The sequence below is a fragment of the Sinohyriopsis cumingii genome, chromosome 18, assembly GCF_028554795.1.
Source record: "Sinohyriopsis cumingii isolate HCF-2022 chromosome 18, ASM2855479v2, whole genome shotgun sequence".
NCBI lineage: Eukaryota > Metazoa > Mollusca > Bivalvia > Unionida > Unionidae > Sinohyriopsis > Sinohyriopsis cumingii.
Window position 1 is genome coordinate 12,848,567 of NC_142978.1, and position 17,280 is coordinate 12,865,846.

Sequence of the window (17,280 nt, forward strand, 5' to 3'; positions counted from 1 at the left end):
TTCTGGAGGTAGGTGGTGTTGTTAACTTGCGTACTTTTTCTGGTGGAGTTTGAAACCCTTCTTCTTCTTCTTCTTTTCCATTTTCTGTCTTGGTCACGGGTACTGGTGGTACTGGTACTGGTACTGGTGATGGTGCTGGACTTTTCATCAAGGTCTTAAAATCTTTCAAAGTGGGTAAAGCTGTTTCGTCTAAAGCTTTCTGGTGAAAGAGTTGCAGTCGTTGCAAGAGTTGACCGTACTTTTGCGATTTTTCTGTTTCGGACAAATCTTGGCGATCCAGCAAGGATTGCAATTCGTGTTGTAACTGGGACATCTCGCTCAAATTGGGATTGGGAGGTAAATGCGGGGTGCGTTGTTCTTGCCACCGATGGTATTCCATCCATCGTTTGTAAGGCACTAAAGCTAGTTTTCGTCCTTCCATGGGGTTGTCAGGGGTGAATTCTGAGATCTTGGGACTTCCGAAGGCCTTTTTATCTTGCTCCCATCAGTCCTCCCAACATGGTTCCCAAGACTCCTTTCAGTATGGGGCCTAACAAGAGAGGTAAAATGCCTCCACGTTGGACCAACATCTTCTTTTTTTGACGAATGGGAATTTTCTTTTGAACCATTTTCCGAAGAACGTGACGATGTTTGCCTAAGCATTGTTTCTGGTGTTTGGACAAAGGGATCGTGCCTTTCAAAACGTTCAAACAACATTCGCACACGGTATCGATGACCTCTTTGGAGGCCGTTTGAATGAGTTTTTTTCGTAGGGGTGGAGAAGCTTTGGACAGGACAGATAACATGTCCCCATGTTTGGCTAAACGTGGTGGTAGTCCTTTCCTTTTCTTTCCTTGGGGTTTTCTGGAGGGTGACATCTTTGAGTCTTTAGGAGCACCTAAAAACACTGATACCCTACTCGGTCACAGGCCTTTTTTATACTGGAACGCGTCGCCATTGATTGTCTTTACGTCGTATCAGTTTGAGGACAGGCATGACACGTCGTGCAGGGGTACGTAACGGACTAAATCGAGCCAGTTCTTGCTTGGACAAATCCAGTAAACTTTGTAACATGCCCGATCTTTCATGGACTTTGATTTTGGGAGAAGGTACTTTGTGAGCAGCAGCCACTGCCGCTAAATTGGAAGGTCCTGCCACTGGGGAAGTTCTTTTGGGGGTCATCAACGGAGAAGTTCTTGGTGTAATCAACGTCTCCAAGTACTCTTCAGTTCCTGGTGACATCAACGGAGAAGTGGACAAACGTGAGGCTGCCGGAGACGTTGTGGCAGGTCGTGGCTTGCGAGTGTAAGGTTGCGTCCTGGCCGAAGTGCCTCTCTTGCGACTAGTTTCCTTCTGTGGACTTTTCTTTTTTTGAGGACTTTTTCTCTGTTTCTTTTTCTGGGGGCTTCTTTTCTTTTTCCGGGGTGATGGTGGTGGTGTCTGGTAAGAGGAGGGTCCTGCCACTGGAGAAGTTATTCTTCTTGGGGACTTGGTCTTTTTCTTTTTCTTCTTGGGGCTTCGTTGGACTTTTGTCTTAGGGATAACTTTGGGGGCATTAGGATCCCATCTTAAGAGTGAGCGAATGATGACCCCTCCTAGAGTACCGCTCCCTCCAGGTTTCAAAATGATTTGTTTTTTGGTTTGAGTGTCGATGCGGGGATCGGCCAGTTGGACCAAAGCGACTTTGTTTCGATCGAAAAAGCGTTGGGTTTGATGAGGAATTTGAATGATTCCTTGGAGTAATTGACGTGCCGTCACCGTGAACCATCGTAAGACTTCTTTGAGACTAGCTTCTAAGACACGAGCTCGTGTTTGTGGATCTTTTTCTCGGCTGATGCCATACAAGGCACGAATCAATTTGACGGGAAGATGCGACTGAAGGGACGTCATGTTCACACTGTGTGAGACAGACGAAAAAGGGTCTGAGGTTTTTATAGATTTTTTTCATGGGGAGTGAAATGAAGTCGAGGACGGAGACGTGTACAGGACAGGCCCTCCGTCTTGGCACCAGTGGTGAAACAAGTGGGTACGAAATCGCAAATCCTCGGGGGTCGTAGGTTTCAAATCGACGAGCAAATAGGCGTGTGGCGTTTGAGTGGCATCGTCGTACGCCTGAGTCAGCCAAGGCGTTCCTAACTGTTTGGCTAAAACTTGCACTTGCGATTTATCTCGAGGGCTTTTAAACAAGACCACGTAATGCGCATTGAGACTGATGGTGCGATGGGCTTTACTTTGTTGAAACAAATTTTGGGTGATGTAAACGACACTGGCATTACGGTGATGCCCTTTGCGCGTGAACCACAGTTTAATTTCTTCTTCGTCTTCTCCTAACATGTCGTCGAAAATGACCAAATGGGTTAGACGGGAGTCAGAGACGATGCCATCGTCTTCTTTAGGAATGCCTTCCACAAACACGATGGAATCGCCTTGACTTTCTCGCAAGAGGCTGTACGCCGATTGCCACTCTTTGTAACACCACACGATCCGTTGAGGGGGTCGATCGATCAAATGATGTTTATGTTCGATCAAACGTTTGACGAATTCGGTTTTGCCCGAACCGCTAGGTCCAGCAATGAGCATGTTAAAGGGATGGCGAAGATACAAAGCCTCCCAACTGGCACGATCTAAGTGTTCGTCGATGACTTTGACAGTGGAGGAAGAGGGAGCAGAGACAGCAGAGGTAGCCATGGTATGAGAAATGTCACTTGTGACACGAAAAACAAACAAGACAAGAGTTTATATACTTTTTCAGAACACGTTTATTGAATGTTTTTTTATCAAACATGAATACGAAAGACAAAAATACATAAAAGCCAAAGGCTTAAGTACAAGGATAAAAGGCACATGATAACGATGAACGTGGAATAAACACAAGTGTCTGTACAACAATCACATCTTTTGGGTAATGTTCTAACCAGTTCAACAGGGGGTAAGGTCACACAAGTGTCCTCCCGAAAGGGTCTTTCAGGTCTGTCCACGACAGTCCTGTCCTGGGTGACGGGTTCTTCTGGCACCGTCACTAACACGGGTTGAAAAGTAACTTTTTTCCTTGAACAACTCTCGTGCATACTGGGCCACTTCTTGGGTCCAAGCCTCAAAATCCCATTCTTTCCAGGCACGGACATCTGTCCAATGGGGATGTAAGTCACAAGCTACACACACATCGTCATACACGTCTTGGGTAGCTAAAAGTTGACGAATCTTTTTTTCCCGTAGAGGTCGAGAAGTATCCAGATGAAAACGGAAGGCTTTGAGCAAAAGGAGTTTTTCGTGACCATTTAAGGCCATGGAGGTGGTAAGTACTGATCGTAAAGAGTCCACAAAGAATCGGCTGGTAAACGAAATCCCAAAAAACAAGTCACTAAGACACACACCACTTGTCGTCCCAAATTGAATGGATACAGTTCTTGTAATAATCGATGGTAATGATCCACGGTTTGAATATGGTCATTGAGTTCCTTCCACGGAATCTGTTGGATGACATGTGACATAAGTCGTGGCATGGCAGCCTGTTTTTATAGTCTCTTTGTTTCGGAAACAATACACGTACTTTCTAGACAGAGATCTTCGTTCTCCAGTAGGGAATCTAAATCTTCCATACTGTAACCGAAACTTCAGAGTTCGTTTAGAAGTTTCCTCTTCCTCTAAGTAGATTCCACGTAAAATATGTTGATAATCCTTTAACTTGTCTTCCTCAATGTATTGCTGTAGGTGAATCTCGAAGTAACCAAAATAATGAACATTTCGATCAGTCACTAACTCAAAGTGTTGAACAAGGTCTGACCACTGAAACAATTTCTGACGAATCAGTTCTCTTATACCATTCAGGTACCAGTGGTTAAAGATCTGGTGACGTAACGGATGCAATTGTTCTTTACGTTTCACTTGTATTTTCACCAGCTCTCGGTAAATGCGTTCTCTCAACTCCACAGGCAAAGCACGAATGTTCTCTAGCAAAGTATCCATGAATAGGTCATACTAAATCCTCTTTGGTCTGACACAAGAAATGTACTCTTTGCACAAACATGGTTTCACTTCAGTGTCGAATTTAAATCGTTGAGTCACTAATCTACACATTACAATTCGTTCAGAAGTTTCCTCTTTCACTAAGTTGACATTGTGTTCAAGATGTTGGTAATTCGTTAACTCTTCCTCTGGAATTCGATGCAGTACGTTTACAATGATGTAGGTAGAATCGTCCATACCAAACCAATCCTTTTTAAAACTAGAGGATCGTTCATCAATGTCTGTCCGATGAAACACTTTCAATTGAATCAATCCTTGTATAGCCTTCAGGTACCAGTGGTTCAAACACCGGTGACGTAACGGATGCAATTGTTCTTTACGTTTCACTTGTATTTTGACCAGCTCTCGATAAATGCGTTCTCTCAACTCCACAGGCAAAGCACGAATGTTCTCTTGTAAAGTATCCATGAACAGATTATTATGGTAAGAAGTTACTTCAATGTCTCGGTCCCACTAAAGGTAAGTAATGACAATTCGGTGACCATCGAGCATGTTCAACGTAGGCCGAATCTTGCGGTTCCCAGTGGTGAAGTGACACACCGCAACTGAAGCACTTGACTTTATCTCCTTCGCCCAAGTAGAAAAATCCGGCTCTGGCTAATTCTTCGGGGGTCGGTCCTCCCAGATACTTTGGCCATTTTCCTTTGAACGATTGAAGACGATTTTCAAAGTCGCAGTATTCCGACGAACGCACAGGAAACGAATATTCGTTTTTCACAGGTTCGTTTCGATGAGGGTTGGGTGACAGGAACAGGAGTTTGCTCAGGGCTGGATGACATCCGTAGGGAGGTAAACGTGAAGGTCGACATTCCCCTTTAAACCCGGTAAAATGTCTAAGAGGACGAGCGGCATCGCTTTCGCATCCCTCAGGTTTGACACGCACAGCATCACTTTCCATGATAGGGGCAGTGAGAACAAAGTTCCCATGATGCTTTACGGCATCGCTCAGGTCACAAGGTACAGCATCGTATCCATCGCAAGGCTCACAATCGCACTCGTCTGCAAACTCCGTTACGCAATTACAATGGTAACCACATGGACAATCGCAGTTTCCTTCCGGACATTTTCCGTCGCAATGCCTGGGTCTTATCCATCCAATATTAGTCACATTAGAGGAAGATACAACTTTTTTACAATCCCCTAACTGAAACGATGTCTTTTTCAAAGTATTCATCTTGTTCGCTCGGTCTTGGTAGTCACAATGAACTATCGATCTTGACCATAGCCCCCTTTTTATACTAGTCGCAATGCAGTCTCCAGCTTGTACATCTTTCCTTTTTTACGTTTTTTATGTCTTGTTTCGGAAGGTACCGTCTCTAAGGTACCGTCAACATTGTACCGTAGTGTGATGGGTGGAAAGGCCATAGAAAGGTAAGGGCAGTGCGGAGACCATCGAGTATGTTCCAGAATAGCTGAATCTTTATAGATACATAGATCCATTCGTAACTTCAGTCCGCAAGCGAAACACTGTACCTCGTATCCCAATCCTGACTCAGGTCCCAAGTAGACAAATCCTGTTCTAGCTAAAACATGCGAAGAAGGTAATCCTTCCCTATCCGTAGGCCATTTCTGAAACGTGTCCAATCGACGGGCACAATCACAATAGTCAGGTAAGAAGACTGGAAAATGGTAGGGTTTGAACTTGGAGTTCTCATCGGGTTTCTCACTCGATTCTTGCTGTGGCGAAGTCATCTTTCTGGTGGGTGGCTATCCTCTTACAACCAATGTTTTATACCAACGTGTCCATACGGTAAGGTGAAATGATTGGGAAGTCGAACTCGCTTCTGGTACACGATTTGATAAACTTTTTCCAAAGGTCGACTGACGATGTGGTGAGTGGGTAAACGTACAATCTTGATCGGTTGGTAAGTGGTCACTTTAAAGTTTCCATCCTCTCCCGATTGCAAGGCTTCTTTCAATACCCCAAAGTTGACCACTCGACTGGTACGATAATTCAGAGTCAGTCCTTTCACTTTGCACGTCGTGTGCACTTCTCCTTGTTTGTCACGGTATTCGTAGCCGTAATCTTTGGGACCGCCACTGACGAAACTTAGAATCTTGTCGTCGGGATGCTCGTCTGTCCAGGCTCCTAAACGGTCTCCTTCGATGTTAGGGTGATGTTGAATCGGGTGATGGATGTAAATGCAACTGTCCGTGTCAAAGTACAGGACGCGTTCTTCTAACAGTTCTAAAGCTTCGTACAATTTTAAGCGAGCATGGGCTGTCACGTAAGCCGCAATGATGACATTTCCAAAAGGGTCGTCTTGTACAAAGTCCAGATCTTCTTCGTAATTGACCAAGATCAAATTCTCTCGAACGACGTCCACGTGTTTCATGTATTTGGTTTTGTCGTGAATCATCTGGAAGTAGCGGGAAGGTTCTGTCAAATATTCCGTCTTGGGTAAACACGGTCGTTGTGCCATTTTACCCCACAAGCAATTTAACATCACTTTGGCAAACGATCTCCTGCCTTCGTTTTTCTCGATGTGGTCTAAAGAGATGCCTTCTTGTTCGTAGTATTTCTCTTTGAATTGTATTTGGTCTTCGGGAGTGTGACACCAGGAAGGATAGCCGCTGGCTTCTTGCTTCAGTTTCAAAAAGGCATCCACGTAGTCGGTGAAAATGCCTTTCTGAGTAGGGTCACCCTTGCGGTATTGTTGTGTCTTGGGAAAGTGGCAAATTTCGTACACTTCTAACAGTTGGTATCCCATGTCCATAGCTTTGAACAATTCTACGCTGACCCAGGTTCCCGTCAAGGCACGTTCTTCCTGGCTGTGCTGACAAGGTTGGTCTTGGTTGCACGTTTCGGCACAAGTACGGCACAAGGGAAACATCAATTTGCCTTGACAATGGTGAGGTAAGACGGGATGGTATAGGTTAGTGGGAGGCAAAACTTTACACTTGATCAAGCCTTCGTATTGTCGAATGTTTTTCAGGTCGATGTGTTCCGTTAACAATTGCGGGTGCCCTACAGGAAAGCGACAATATTTGCACACGTAGGGATACAGCGAACACACGTCCAAGTATTTGATTTCTTCTCCTTTCTCTTCGTCGGCTTGGTACAGCAAACAGGTGGCATTGGTCCTTCCTCCGTACAAACTATCCCTCGGGTTCAGCGGGTCCATGAACTGGTAACTTTCCACGAGGCGTTTAAACTCGGGATCGGTTTTCAAGCGGTGATCGTATTCGTGTTCCCACATTTCCACCACTTGGTATCCTTCCTGTTCCAACTTTAGGCGTCGCTGACAAGTGTCCTGGTACAAGTCTTCCATGGTTCGTGGTAAAAACTGATTTTTAGTGCTACGATCAGGGTAACAGACGGGACATCCGTGAAATAAGCAACCGTTAAACTCGTACACGATCTTGGGGTTTTCTAAGTCCCAGCCATCGACCGAATACGTTCCGATGGTCTTTTCGCCCCCTCCGTTGCGAGCATGCTGAATCCACTTGTCTTCCTTGTCGCACAAGTAATGTAACCAACGTAGGGCTTTGACCGAGTATTGACGCTTGACAAAGTGGGTCGTTTGAGGACTGATGACAGCCACGGTGTTTTCAGGCATGAATCGTTGTCGATACACTAAGGAACACGCTTTGGCAATGGTGCAAGCTTCTTTCAAAGGATCGACCCCTCCGTGTTCCATGAACAGTTCTCGAAATTTTCCACAGCAACGTCGTAAAATGTCCACGTCGGAACGACAATACTTTAACATTTCTTCCTGAAAGTCGAAAGGGTCCGAGGCGTGAGCCTGGTACCAAGCGTAGAAAGCTTCTCGTTGTTCGGTACGCATGTTGTCGGGGTCGTAATAGTGAGCCTCGGGCAAATGGGGTAGAACGGCGTGTTGATTGGCTTCCGTATTGAAAAAGTGTGGAAAGTACCCTTTAGCCATTTCTGTCATTCCAAACGTTTTAGGCATTCGACTCAAAGGCATGGCCAAGTAACTCATCGAATCTTTAAACTGCACTTGTCCCACTTGCATGAAAATGATTTTGGCTCCGTTCAAAGTCACTTTAGGACGTTCGGTGCCTTGTTCCGTATAGTACCTCAAAAGAAACTGTCCATCGTATCCGGAGAAATTGTGAGCCATCACCGTGGCATGACGATGACAATCTCCGTAACGTTCGATGTCCTCTTGGCTCCACGTCTTGTCGATGGGGTCTAAGACCCATCGAGCGAAATCGGCTAGCGTGTTCGGTCCCCGAAAGATTTTTTCACGTCCTCCAGGAATCTTGCTGCAGTGAGGGCAATGACTGAAGATAGGTTCTTGAATGCACTTCTCGCACGCTCGATGAGCCACGCAGAAATTAGGAATGTGAATGCCAGTCTCTTGCATGCATTCGAAATCGAAAAAGATGAAATTGCCTATCTTCTTGTGACCGTCCTCTTTCTCTGGTGGGGGTTGGTATTTCTGCACGTAACATTGGTGTTCCAAGTCCACGATGTGGTGACAAATGTGACATTTTTTCTTTCCTGAACATACGTGTGCCTTGACACTATTGGTACGTATGCCTTGTCCACACGTAGGGCACAATCTCAGGAGTTGACAAGCGCATTTCTTCTGTGAACCTTGCGTTTTCAGATGTTGTTGGTAACAGGTAGGGCTGACAAACGTGCGCAGACAAGTGGAACAAGGCACTGGTTCTTCGCTCAGACAGGGTGAAGAGGCCAAACATCCTGTGCATTTCGATCCACAATGCTTGTGTTGCTCTCGATTGTTATAACCATGGTCACATTTCTCACAGTAATAACTGTATTTCAGGAATCCGGTGATACTGGTAATGGTATCGAAATGTTCATCGTGATGATAAAGGTGAATGTATTTTCCGTCCTTAAAGTCTTGGCCTCGAAACAACAGAGGTCCGCGCACTTCTTGAGGGTGCACTTTCAAGGTGTAGCGTGGAGCTAGGGCATCTTGCAATTTTTGCATCTCAGGAATGCCACAGGGTGTGTCTTTGGACAGTCCGGCTTGTTGTAACAGGAGTTCTGCTTCGTTTCGTTGTTTGGCTCGGTCGGAACGTTGAATAGTGTCCCAGGTTCTTTTCCATTCTACCGTGTCGTTCTTGTTGGCATAGGTTCGTCCCACCACGATGGCACGGGCTAAACACATCTGGTCATGAGGGTTCTTAATTCGGACGAGACTTGTTTTGGTGTTGCGAAGATCGTCCACCAATAACATCTTTTTGCGTCCAGTCCCTTGAGGAGGAGAGACGTGGGTCATGTCCAGTGTGGCTTTACCATCGGTGATGTCAAACTGATCATTAGATTGTTGTACGTGTTGAATCTTGTCCATGACTTTGGAAGCAGTTAATTCTGCAGGGGTGCTAAACTCGATCCAAACAGGGGATTTCAAACCGTCGTGTTGTATGGAAAGTCTCAAGCGATCGTCTTCTTTGGGTTGACATTGTCGCTTGAGTGCAGTGAGCAAAGAATCCCACACCTCAGTGATGAACACTTCTGCTTTCTCTAACGGCACTTCAGCCTTGAAATCTTTAAACTTCACCGTGTATTTGTAAGCCGTGGTTCTAAATTTTCTAGAGGAGCGCTTTTCCGTCTCTCGAATGGAATAGTAATTTTCAGGGTTAACTAAGGGTGATGAACTTGGTTTAGAGGGTTTGGATTCTGGTTCACTCATGTCCTCTTCAAAATCACTGGCATGAATTTGTGCCAAGATTTCAGCCCTGGTACGAGGCGATAGATCACGTTTCTGCCTCTTACTTTCTTCTTCTTTCTTCTCGAATGAATGGGATCGTTTCATCTTGAAAGCAAAAAGTCAAATGACTCAAGTTCAAACACCATAAACTACTTTATAGTCATAGCAGACCAGCGTATATAAAAGGGTGTGTGTCTTGTCCTTTCACTATTCATTTCACTCTCAAGCCGAGCACAACGATGGAAGAGACTGACCAGATGGAACGTTTCGTCAGAGCTTTGCGAGGGGTCATTAGAAAATTCTCTTCAGACCAGCCTACGGACTACTCTCCTTCCTTTAGAGATAAAAGTCAAGATACTTGCTATATCTGTCAGAAGAAAGGACATTGGTCTTCAGAGTGTCCAGACCGTCAAAAAAGAAAAAAACAGGGGATAAAAAAGACAAAAGTCAAGATACCTGTTATTATTGTAAAGAAAAAGGACATTGGTCTCCAGATTGCCCAAAAAAGAAACAAGAGGAGTCAGAAGAAAAGAGGAATTCTTCAGAAGAAGAGAGGGATTCTTCAGAGGAAGAGAGGGATTCTTCTGAGGAAGAAAGAAGACAGGTGAAGAAAAAGAAACAGGAGAAAAAAAGAAGAAGGGAAGAAAGGGAGGAGGAAGAAGAAGAGGAAAAGAGTGTGACGGTGAAGAAATTGAAAAAACAGAGAGACTAAACAAGGAGAAAAGAAGTCAATGAACTTTTTATTAAAGTGTTGTGTTGTGAATTGTGAATTGGACTGTAAAAAATGGATAAAAGAATAAATGAATGATATAAGGTAAGAGTCTTTTAGGTATGATTTTAAAATAAGAACGTACACTCACGCACTCATACACAGACACGTACTATAAGGGTAAAATGGGTGGGGTTTTTTTTGAGTTATTGGCAAATTGAAATTGTATTTCTTTTCGAGAAATGTGGGTGGCCCTGAAAAGGGCCCTTTTCTCTTTATGGTGAAGGGGTGAGTTTAACCAATCAACTTTAACTGCCTTATGCCTTTGCCACGGCCAAGGCCTACTTCTGAACTGCGTAATGCTGATGATGATTGGGTTGAAATCACTAAGGGTGGTACGGTAGGCTTAGTCACAGGGTTGACGTGTTTAGCTCGGGAAGGTCGTATTCTCTTCGGTCGTGATAATGAAGTCTGATACATTTGTTTCAGACTTCTTAACTCCGCTAAAATGTCCAACAGTACCGTGACCGTTTGATTTTCACCCTCTTGTTTCTTTGCTGCTACTACTTCTTCTTGCTGTTGCTGCTGTTGTTTTTTTCTTACCTCTTCTTCTTGCTGCTGTTGCTGTAGGAGAAAAACTTGTTCGGCTTCCTTTTGTCGTTGTATAAATTTCTCCAATTCTTCTTTCTGTCTCTGTCTAAAATTCTCCACTTGCGGTAATGAAGAAGGTAACGAAGGTTCCGGAACAAATTCTTGCGAGGAGAGAAAATCCACAAAATCCCAATTCACCTCTTCTGAAAGTAAGTCCGAGTTCCCTTGGGCAGTCTCTCCTGCTGGTGCACCCCAATGGATCGTTTTCTGAGTTTCCGTCATGTTGAATCACTGTCGCATAGATTGACTGCACACAAGCGCTAGCGAATCTATATAGACTACGTGACGTCACAGACTGAACTCTTACGATTGGATGCGAGCTGACTGAATTCTGTAACGCGTGTTCGGATTGGTGAATGAACTCAATCCGTTTCAATCCTTCCTCCGCCTATAAATAAGCGCCGTTCACTGCATTGATTCACCTGTTCTCGTCGCTTCAAGATGTGGACTACAGTTGAGTCATCCACCCTTGTGTCTTCCATGATGTTTCGGACAGACTTGCTCATGTATGTCCGATCGAAGTGGACCGTTGTCCACAGGACAAACACCAGCCTGTGGATACGTAGGATCTACGTCGAAAGACAAGGATGCCTGAAAAGAGTGCTGATGTACGGACCAACAGTAAGACGCAGCCTAAGGACAAGAAGAAGACCAATGCGGTGCCATTTATGTTAATGAATACATTAACATAAAACCCAAAGGCCCTTTTCAGGGCCAGCCATATTTCTCGAAAAGAGATAGCCTTTTGAATTGCCTACCCCTTTTTTTAAAAATTTTTTTTTTAAAATTTTTAAAAAAATCCCATGTTAAATTTCCCTTGTCCGTACAGTGCCCCACGATTTATTCCCATGTTAAATTTCCCTTGTCCGTAGAGTGACCCACGATTTATTCCCATGTTAAATCCCCTTGTCCGTACAGTGCCCCACGATTTTTCTCCATGTTAAATTTCCATTGTCCGTAGAGTGCCCCAAGGGTGTTTTTAATGCTAATTCCCATTGTCCGTAGGGTGCCCCCATTCACTACTCATGGTGTACCATATGTATTTTTCTCCTAGCTCGGCTAATATTTTGGTCCTGATATCATGTTCCTGGTCTTGTTTGTTGCCATAAGTAAGGGCTATTGTGTTACAATTAGGGTCACCCCCCGTCCATGGTGTTGGGTCTGGGTAACTGCATTGTTCAGCTTGTAGAGTGGCTAGGATAAGATCTTTAATTAGATTATCAATTTTTTTTTTTTGCACCGGGTGGTTGTGGTTTCACTTTTGTAATGAAAGGGATATTACTTTGTTTTATAATTTTTCTTATGGGGTGGCTTGTTTTGTGGATCGAGACTTGTGCGGCATATCTTAATATGCTTTCGTTTCTTCTTAGTTGCAATGGTAGTTCGCCTCTCAGTATTTGGAGCTCTTCTAGGGAGGTTGAGTTTAGTGCTCAGTGTAAATGGTTAGTGCCTTATGTTGTATGGAATCTAGTTTTTTAAGTGATGGTTGGTTAGCTGATGCAAAGACTTGGCATCCGTAATCTATTTTTGCTCTTATAGGTGCCTTATATATTGTTAAAAGCGTTCTTGGTTGCCCCCCCCCCATGTAGTTCCCTTGAGGTTTCTTAATAGACTTAGATCAGCTTTACATTTTTGGGTGAGCTCTTTAATGTGGTGTTTTCATGTTAGGTTTTCGTCAAGGAACATTCCTAGGAATTTGGCTATTTTGACAAATTTTATTATTTTCCCTTGTATGTGCAGTTTAGGGTATTCTATGGTATTTCTATTGTGTGGCGAGAACATAATGGCTTCTGTTTTAGTGCTGGATATTTTAAAACCCCATATATCTGCTCACCGACCTATTTAGTACAGACTATATTGTATTTGCCCTATGACTGTTTTGCTGTTTGGATTGCCTGCTTTTCAAATCCCACTATCGTCAGCAAATTGGGATAGATCTACCTTATTTTTGTTAATTACAGTGTCATGGTCGTTTGCCATATGTTGAATAAAGTGGGGCTAAGCATGCTACCTTGTGGTGTATCGTTTTCTAGGTTATATATCTGAATATTGATCCCCTACTTTTGTCAGTATCTTCCGATCTGTTAGGAAGTCTGATATCCAGTTATGTATGCGGCCAGTTATTTCGTATAGATTACGTCTCGCAATAAGACCTTTTGACCAGACCAAATCGAATGCTTTTTCTAGACCGAGAAATACTGCGATTAGATGTCTATTGCATTTGCGTTTTGCATTAAATGCTAGCTTGATGCTTACTTCGAGTCTGAACAATTGGTCCAGGGTGGATCTTTTGTTGCGAAAGCCGCTTTGTGTTTCTGCAATGTAGTTGTTGCTTTCTAGATGGTACTTTAGTCTGTCATTAATTATTTTTTCCATTATTTTGCATATGTTATCAGTGAGAGATATGGGTTTAGATGCATTAATGTCATGTGGGTTTATCCCAGGTTGGGGTATTGGAATGACGATAGCTTTTTTCCAACTTTTAGGTAGTTGGCCCTTCCTACAGCTAGTATTAAGTAGATCTAGTATGATTTCGGTTATGTTTTCAGAGATGTGTTTGTATATTTCATAGCCAAGTTGGTCTTCTCCGGGTGAGGTTGCATTTTTCTTAGCAAGTGCAGCTATCCATTCTGCTATTGTGAAGTCCTCATTTAATTTCGATTGTTTGGATCCTAGGTCGGAGAAGAGGTTTGGATACTTTTGTTCTACATTTTGGCGGTGCTCTATGAATTTTTGGGTATGGTTGGAGTTGCTGCTCACGCTTGCAAAGTGTGATGCCAAGCAGTTTGCCTTTTCTTTGTTAGTTAGATTTCCAGTCAGTTTGGGAGTTGGTTGGTTGCTTTTCCACTTTATTGCTTTTATCTTGCCCCATACCTGTTTTGCATTGGTTTTGAAGTATTTGCTAGAGCAGAAGGCTTGCCAGGATTTTTCTTTTGCATTTCGGATTATTGTTCTCATTTCTTTTTCCCTATTTTTGTAAATCCTAAAGTCATTGGAGTTCCCTGTGTGTTTAAATCGATTAAGGGCCTTTTTTAGTTTTTTGAGCTACTTTACATTCTTCGTTCCACCATGGGATAGTGGGTTTAAGTTGTTGTCCTCCTGTTCTGGGTATACTTATTTTAGCTGCCTCAGTTAGGGCGTTCATTACATTTAGATTGTTTTGATCGATGTTATCATTATAAAGATCTGCTAGAGTTATTGTAGAGAGGACGATTTTAAATTTATCCCAATCGGCTTTGTCACACCTCCACCTTGGTATGTTGTTAGTTGGGTGTGTTTGTGTCATTATAATGAGGGTGAGTAGGATAGGGAAGTGATCGCTTCCAATGGTGCTGCTTTGATCCATTTCCCAATCAGAGATTTGGGCCAATTTAGGAGTGACTATGTATGGTGAGGTCTATTGATGATAGTGCACCTTTGATGGGGTCTAATCTTGTTCCTGCTCCATTGTTAAGAAAAACTAGATTGGATTTGGTTGTCCATTTTTCAGGTAGTTTTCCCCTATGATTCTGCGTTATTCCTCCCCATCAAATGTGATAACATTTTACTCTTTGTCAGTGGTCATTTTCGTATGGTAATTGATTGTTGTTGGATTATCTCCCCCTGGGTCATATACAGATTTCGCCGTACTTTATTGATAAAACGTCAGATTCCTGTGATGAGAGCGACCTCTAGCGAATAAATTCATAGTAATTCTCCACCTGTGATTGGTAACTTTCCAAATGTAAATGCATGAAATGTAATGGTGCATCATAACTGAATACACGAATGATATATCTTAATACTTCATATTATTTTAAATTGTTAAAATTGACATTGTGTAATTTTAACACCAACTCACCATTTCCCCATATACAAAATAACAATTCTGACAAGCAAAATGAAATGTCCAATCACCGCTGTGTAATTCAACAGACACAATCTAAAAATTCAAGATACGAAATAGAACTTTCAGCACAATCAATGTGATTCAATATGTCAAATTTAAATTCTCGACATATGACATTAAAATTTCAACAACCGCCGTGTAATTCAGAAAATACAATCTAAAAACACGACATTGGACATCGAATTTTCAGCCAACGCTGTGCAATTCAACAGATGAAATCTAAATACTCGACATATGAAATGGAACTTTCAACATAAACTCTTTGAACCAATGCGTAAATTAGGAATTCTCGATGTATCACGTTGAAATTTCAACAACCGCCGTGCAATTCGAACGACACAATCTAAAACCACGACATAGAAAATATAAGTTTCAATCACTACTGTTTAATTCAACAGATACAATCTAAAATCTCGACCTATAAAAGGGAATTTTAAGGACAAGCATTTTTTAAACAACACGTGAAATCTGAATTTTGGGCATATGACATTAAAATTTCAACGGCAACGTTTTAATTGGATTAGCTTTTGTCCGCTACGGCGCCTCATAGGTTTGAATTTCTATTTGTTCAGATGCATCTTGGTTTTGATCTGGGGTAACGTCTGAGGTGTTTGGAAGTGAGTCAGTAATATAAGTTGCTAGCCTCCCCCCCCCCTTCAATTTACCGCTTGTTCTATTTTTAGTATATACAGTTGAGCATCCTGGAATTTTGGGGGGTGGTCTTAGAGGAGTTAGCTGGGTTTCTTGCAAAAATTATCACGCATTTACGTTGAGTGGGATACGTATTTATTATTGATATTTACTATTGTTATGATTTGGGTATTGTTTGCTATATCTCGAGTTTTGATTGGGAAATAATTTATTTATTAATTTGGTTAGCACTTGATGAGTCATGTTGATTGGGACATGATCATTCTTTGTATTTTGTACAATGCTATTAGCAAATTCACTAAAGAACCGGAGGACAACATTTGTAGAGTGCCTATTTGATTTGATCGTTTGATTTATTCCTTTCCTCTGGTGTGCTAGTGTATTTGGGAAATTGGATTGTTTGATATCTGGGTGTCTGGTTATTATTATAATGCCTACTAGAAGTTACTGTATGCGGTGTGTTTGGTTTGAGTGGTGCTGTTTTGCTTATGTTAGTTTTCCTGGTTTCTTGGTTCTCATTTTGGCTGGTGGTTTTTTTTTTTTTTTGGGGGGGGGGGTCTCTTTTGTTTCATTGGTGGTAATGTTCAGTTCTGAATTAGTGGGGAGGGTTTGGGGGTCGGATTTTGAATGATATTTAGTCTTGTTTCTTTATATGATGTGTAGTTCGAATCCATATGTTGTACTATAGCAAATTCATGAGCATTATGGGGACATTCATATGATTTAGGGTGGTGAGGTCCTGTACAGTTAGCGCATTTAATTTCTTTCCTCCTGCACCGCCCCTTATGCGTGCCCCCACAGTGGTCGCATTTTGAATTGTTTTTGTAAAAGCTAGTGAAGTGGTCCCACCCTTTGCAGTTTCTCACTCTCATCATTTGTACCTGTTATTTATATCCTCCTCCACAACATATGCCTGTGTATCAACCCAACATTAACCTCCTGTATATCAACCCAACATTAACCTCCTGTATATCAACCCAACAATAACCTCCTGTATCACTGCATCATCCAACTGATCTTTCGATATACCGTTTTCACCTTCCATCTCAACCTCAACCGCATCTTCCCTCTCTGCCTGTCGTTCATCTTGAATCTTGCTATCATCATTGTCTAAGAACGGCCTATATGACAGTAGCCACAAAATGTGAAGGACAATTACGCAGACGCTAAACGAGAAAACGGTTATTTGTGTGCGCATCAAAAATCTAGTTTGACTGGACAAAGCCAGATGTTAAGGTCTGAAGATTTATTTGCAAAATACCCAATCAAACGCTTCGGCCTTACTGACTGATGTGGATAGTAGAACTCCTGATTCAATTAGGAAAGTGTAACAATGCAAAAGCTTGAGACATCAACTATATAGGAAATAGCAACCTATTTAATTCGAGTATCTAGATACAATTTGAAATTAGTGCTAAAAAGAATTTGAACTATTCTTAACAAAACTGTGAGAAAGTTGCACTAAACGTAACGCCATTTAATTCATGCAGAACCGACAGCTATTTACTACTACCATTCACTTTCATAATATCTTTTATATGTGAACGATTAATTTGATTATATGTTAATACACAATTAGATCTGTTTTATTCTACGGTTGTTTGCATGTATATATCTATATATCGCTAATATGACTCCCTCTCCCATTATAAAGACTCTTTACATTAATGTCCCCTACCCCCAGTTTTGAATGCGCAATACATTATATATACCCATCATATAGTATT

The 17,280-nt window shown here is 42.4% G+C and overlaps 1 protein-coding gene across 1 annotated transcript in view; it reads left to right on the forward strand.

The window, feature by feature from the left end:
* Positions 1–17,280, forward strand: part of LOC149776082 (dipeptidase 1-like) — a 79,071-nt gene that overhangs the window by 20,712 nt on the left and 41,079 nt on the right. The gene's annotated exons all lie outside the window — the stretch shown is intronic.